Consider the following 6,268-nt stretch of genomic DNA (forward strand, 5'->3'; position numbering starts at 1 on the left):
CCTTAGCTCTCCTCCCCCCCCACCCCGCATCCCGGGTTCTCGGGCCCAGCACCTCACCCGGGAGGCCGAGGTCCGAGGACCCGGGAGGCAGTTGTTGCCGGCTGGTCCCGTCCCCTTCGTCACAGAATTCCCGTCGCTGGCCTCCCCGCACCCCCGGGTCCTCGGGACACCGGAGAACGGTCCTCCCCGGGCCCGGTTCGCTGGAAAGCGCCCGGTGGCTTGAATTTCTGACTCATGGCTGTGGCTGGAGTCTGTAAACAAACCGGCGCTGGAGCGATCACGTTCTCCCCGGGACCCACCCCTCCCCCTGCGCGCTGGCTTCTCCTCGGGCGGCGGGGGGTGGGTTAGTTCGGGGCGAAGAGACTTTTGACATGTCCGTGGAGCGGGGAGGATCCTTGCCGGGCTCGTTTTGTTTCTGGAACTATGTTTGTAGGTTATTGACTGAGTAGCCGGCATTAGATCAATTAAATAGCTCGGGGGAGGTCTAAAAACATGTTAAAATGTACTTATATATTTTTTACTGTGTTTGGTGGAAGAGACCCCTTTGCCACTTAAACTTTCCTGTTTCTCAGTCCTTCCGTGAGTCTACGAGACCCGTGTTCTCGGAGCCGAGCCTGGCCCTTCCTGCCGCGGGAGAGGAGGGAAGGTGAGTGGGCGCTGAGCGTTTGGATTCCGGGTCCCGGGGTCGGGGGACCGTGTGTGACCGCGTTCCAGCTCTGGCTGAATGACTTCTATGAGCTTGGTGGGCCTTGGACATGCTGACTCTGTCGTAAACTCTTGCTGTGTGTCTTCAAAACCCCGGTAAGCCTAGAAGGGAATGTGTCTGCCTCATTTGCATCGTGCTTTGCCTGTGTGTGGATCGTGTTTCCTACACTGTTAAAAGCTGCGAATTAGTTTTGGGCCGTCCTTTCTTGCTCTTTAGAGGAGAATAGTTAGCTGCTTGGCACTCAAAGCCGAATGCTGCCTTCAGTTGGTGTCTGGGTTCGGTTCACCTCCGAATTCCAGCTCTTGAGGAGGTAGTAAACTTTGGGTTAAAAAACAGAGCAGCAGGCAGCAGCAGGAGCCAGGGTGGAAAGTCAGAACGTACTTGTCAGTGTAATTTTTGTAAGATTCTTGGGTTTCGAGAAGCAGAGAATAGCCCCGTGGTGGGAGTTTATGGGATGTGACAGGAGCTGTGTCTTTGGGAGGGAGGTCTGGCTGACTCTTAATATCTCTGATTTGCAGTAGAAAAGGTTGAGTGTGACACTGGTGATTTTTATTTCACATCCTGTTCTAATTAGAAAATGCTCATTATGAACTGGAATAAGATTATTATTGGTGGTACCTAGGTGTATCAGTAAGATATAAAGGGGAAAGTACAGCTTTAGAGCTGGAAGATGTGTGTTTAAATACTGTACTAAGATTTAGACCTTGGGCATGTTATTTAAACTTCTCCCTTCGTTTTCACATCTCTAAAAATGGGATACATACCACTTCCCACTGTTAGCATTGCATGAAGGAACCTATATACATCTCTAAATTATGGCTAGCACATGATAGACACATTTTTTTTTCTATTTTCTGTACACATCATTGATATGGCTTAGAATAAGTTATACATTAGTTTACATCTCTCTGTATTTTGCCTTTAAACATGTTTTCCTGGTTATTTTTTTTTCAATTCATTCTTAATTGGTCAGCTTAGATGTTACTTTGTGCCCACCCAGGGTTGTCTATTGAACATGATTCAGGTTAGTTCAAGACCAGAGGACAGGGGAGTATTAGATGTAGGTGTATGTATATCTCTAAATGCATTCTTAAACTGAATATCTGTAAGTTTTCTTTGTTCATTGCTTCCTTCCTCTTGGTGTGTCTATTAGTGTACCTGACCAGAGTTGACACAAGTATTGCACAGGCACCTCAAGATACTGGTGGTTCAGTTCCAGAACACTGCAGCAAGGCAGTATTGCTGTGAAGTGAATTGTACTCTTTTTGCTGGTGAAGGGTCTTGCATTCAATTTGTAAAAAACACAACATCTGTGAAGCACCACAATGCCTGTAATTCCTTCCTTTCCTGCTTCAGTGTGGTTCACCACCTCTGCTCTAGCTACTTCTTATGCCTTTTCCTTTTGCCAAGGAGGGAATATGTTGTTGTTTTCCCTAGTTGTTGGGCTCTGCAGTGATCCTCATCAATAGATTATCAAAGAACTAGACCGTGAAAAGGTCTCCTTTCTTTCTGAAGTGAATCTGGACTAGAGGGTTAGGAATACAGAGTTTTTTATTTCACCTCCCCAGTTGGACCATCTTAATAATATGATAGCACAAATGAAAAGTTTTTAACCTTCTCTTGCTGGCTTTTCTTCCATGCCTTTTTGCAGTAGGTAAGGCCACATGAAAATTAAGAAAGTGTTGATTAGCCCTCTCTGGTTTGGCTCAGTGGATAGAGCATCAGCCTGTGGACTGAAGGGTCCTGAGTTCCCCTGGTGGGCTCGATCCCCAGTAGGGGACAGGCAGGAAGCAGCTGAGATCAGTGATTCTTTCTCATCATTGATGTTTCTATCTCTCTCCCTCTTCCTTTCTGAAATCAATAAAAATGCATATTAAAAAAGTGTTGATTACATTGTGATGAAAGCAATTATATTCAAGCCAGGGATCAACTTAGAGTTGATCAACTTGCATTAACATCAAGCAGGATCTAAATTCTCTCCATTGAAAGATAAAGACTTGGGATGGAGAGTGGTGAGATTACATTTTTATTATTTGTATTTTTAGAAGATTTTTAGGTCTTTGTTGGGAAAGAGTGGAAAAAGGAAATATGTTTGAAGGGCATAATTTTGACTATTCCTTATTATTCTATGTGCTAGATAAGAATTCTCCATCCCTGCTCCATCCCCCCAAGGATTTCACATATTCTGAAGATATTTTATATTTCATGGTGTTGCATAAGAATTGTTCCATTTTATTAGGAAGAATTTCCTAGCATGGCTGAAGTGGAAGGCTAGGTATGCTTGTGACCTTAGTTCCCAACCTGACAGGGCATTTAATACAGCACTCTATTAAATGTGTAAAATTCAGTCCCAGTGCTGTGATCCCTAGTGTTGACTAGGATCAACCCAGGACAGAAGCCTGTCTTCAGAGAGCTGGAAAAAAGCAGCCCTTTTGTTGCCAGTTTAAAACAGTACTGGCATTTCAAAAGCAAATGGGACACTGTGAGTGGAAGACGTTCCATAGAAGTGTGCCCTGTTGTGGGAGCCTGAGATGATCAGTTTCACACTCTGTTGGTCCTGTATTCCATCAGTGAGTTACAGGCTTTTAAAATCATGAAGTGACTAGTTAAACTTTGTTTTTAGTGAGTATTATTTATTTCTGGATATTATCTACTGTAAGAAAGTTACTCTAAACATGTCTAGGAAATGTCCAGATTATAAAAGACAGTTAGCCAAACAGAGCTTTTTATTGCATAACATTAGTGTTAAGAGTTAGTTTTTAAGATTGAATTAGCTTTATTTTTAAACAGATTATCAGTGAGGCAAGATAATCTGTTATTTACTCTTACCCATTTGGAACCCAGGCAATTGAAACAATTGAATCAGCAACAGGCATGGAGGTAGTGACTATGCATATCTTAATTTCTGAGACAAATGTCAATGCTTTTAGATTTAACAGTCATACTGAAAACTTTATCTTTGGTTTTTGTGAATATGCACAAGAATCTTCACCCTGGCCCTACCTTCCCTGTGGTGTGCTCAGTGGTTAGAGTATTGGTCTGCCCACCAAAGGTTTGTGGGTTCAATTCCAGGTCAAGGGCATATACTGAGTTGCAGATTGGATCCCAGCCCCAGTCAGGGCTTGTGCAGGAGGCAACCAATCCATGTATCTCTCTACATCAATGTTCCTCTTTCCCTCCCTCCCTTCCTTGCCCTCCCTCCCTCCCTTCCTTCCACTCTCTAAAAATCAATGGGAAAAAATATATCCTCGGGTAAGGATTAACAACAACAAAAACGAATCTTTTTACTATTAAAGTTGGTCAGAAAAAGGGACTACCTGTTCTTATTTACTTATTCAGCTATTCTTGTCTTAGAGTGAGAAGAAAGTCTTTGAGCAGTTTTTGAAAATTAGTGTGTGATGAATTTTATGAATTGGTCACTTATTTATAGCATTTTTTTTTATATCTCTACCCCTACAGAACACAGTTTCTGAGCCAGAAGCCCAATTTATCAAGTACTACCTTGACCCCAGGAATGTGTATGTTAGAGATAAATTAATGAATTTAGTCTGTCTCGAGTTTGCATGTAGGGCGTGGGCCATGATTAATATGACAGAGATGGCATCTTTTAATGAAATGTGGTATGTCTAACGGATTGGGTTATTGCAAAAATTTTCATCATTATATTTGGGAGGTTAGGTATTTGCTCTTACCCTGTGAGGATACTGTTTAAGGAAGTCTGGCCAAGTTCTAATGTGAAGTTATCTCACAAGTCCTTTTTTTGTTCTTGGTTTTCCTTAGCCATCTGGAAAGCTACTATGATTTACCTCTAGTGGTAGCCAAGAGGACATAGTTCTCTAGTGTCCTTTAAGCAGTACCATTATCAGGTATATTTTCACCTTATTTAACTCTGCCCTCTGAGTGCAGGTAGGAGGGCACTTCTTGATGTTTTTAGCCTTTCTTTGTTTCATTATAAATTGTTCCTTTGGCGTATCACCACTCTCTCTAGTGTCCTTTCCAGCGATTTGAGGGGAAAAAAATATATTTTTTTGTTACTCATCACCTGAGGATATTTTTCCATTGATATTTTAGAGAGAGTGGAAGGGAGAGGGAGAGACAGAGAGCAAGAAACAGAGAGAGACACATTGATTGATTGTTTCCCGCACGTGCCCGACCAGGGCTGGAAATTGAATTGAGCCTGCAACCGAGGTATGTGCCCTTGAATAAAACCAGGGACCCTTCAGTCCACAGCTGATACTCTATCCATGGAACAAAACTGGCTAGGGCTCAAGAAGATTTGAAATGTGAATGGCAAAAACTGGTAATACTGGATTTTGATGTGAAAGTAAATCATTTTATAGTGGAAACACAATGGAATTTCCTTAGTCAATGGATTTTCCTTAGAATCATTTAAATTGAGATAAATGGGCTTAACCGTTATAAAAAGTTCCTTAGCTCTACAGCTGGAGATAGCATTGATGGGTTAGAATGAATTCTTAACATACTGAAATACTATTATTGGAAACAAAGCCAATAAACTAAACACTGGAGGCATTTGGTATTACCAACAGGAAGAGAAGGCATCCATCCAAAGGGGAAACAAATTTCCTTGTTCATAGGATAGTTGATGCAGGACTTCCTTATCTTCCTCCTCATCATCTGTGGTGTGGTTGCTTTGAAGTTCTCATCTTGGCTCTCCTCTCAACTTTTAAGAAAAGGAGGCTTATATTGTGGGTTCTTGGGTATGTTGCTTTACCCTAGTTCATAGGACGTGAATATGCTCAAAAGAAGATGTTAACAGAGGCCTCTGAATTCTTTAAAAGGCCAGTGAGAGCAGTTAAGCAGATAAGGACTTGGGACTATATCCAAACTTCCATATAATGTTTGTAGGATCATTGCTGAGTGGCAGGCAATCCCAGGTTCTCTAGGAAATGCAATCTGGAACCAAGGTTGAGAGGGTAGGAGTAAATAGTATAAATGCTACGAAGTACAGGCTGCAAACATTGTTTTTAATCCTCTAAACTAACTTCTGCAGGGTAATGACATCGCTTTTTACAAAAAAGAAATAAACTACAATAAAAGCATATTAAGGCCCTAGCTGGTTTGGCTCAGTGGGTAGAGCATTGGCCTGCAAACCAAAGGGTCCCAGGTTAGATTCCGGTTAAGGGCACGTGCCCGGATTGTGGGCTTGATCCCCAGTAGGGGGCATGCAGGAGGCAGCCGATCAGTGATTCTCATCATTGATGTTAATATCTCTCCTTTTCCTTTCCTCTCTGAAATCATTAAAAATATATTCAAAAAAATATATATATATTTTTAAAACCCTCTAAAGTAGATGGTAGAAGTAGAATTCAAAACCAGGTCTAACTGATACTAAAGCTCTTTCTTTTATACCATATGCTCTCCTTTCTTTTCATATGCTGTCTATTTTATTTAACTTATTTATTTTTTACTAGAGCCCCAGTGCACAAAAATTTGTGCACTGGGGGGGGGGGTCCTCAGCCTGGCCTGCGCCCATTTGCAGTCCAGGACCCCTTGGGGAATGTCCACCTGTTGACTTAGGCCCACTCCCCGGGGAATCAA

General features: G+C 42.3%; 1 protein-coding gene across 6 annotated transcripts in view; it reads left to right on the forward strand.

Annotated features, from left to right (window-relative positions):
- The window catches only part of DCAF8 (DDB1 and CUL4 associated factor 8), a 53,010-nt gene that overhangs the window by 2,709 nt on the left and 44,033 nt on the right, over positions 1 to 6,268 (forward strand). For 3 of the 6 annotated variants that reach the window (XM_014547454.1, XM_014547458.1, XM_014547453.1), the window contains exon 2: positions 573 to 646. The gene's annotated coding sequence lies outside the window, so the exon portion shown is untranslated. The other 3 variants (XM_014547447.1, XM_005857765.2, XM_014547463.1) reach the window with 2 other exon arrangements.

Source organism: Myotis brandtii, unplaced genomic scaffold (genome assembly GCF_000412655.1).
Source record: "Myotis brandtii unplaced genomic scaffold, ASM41265v1 scaffold1120, whole genome shotgun sequence".
In the NCBI taxonomy this organism is placed as follows: domain Eukaryota; kingdom Metazoa; phylum Chordata; class Mammalia; order Chiroptera; family Vespertilionidae; genus Myotis; species Myotis brandtii.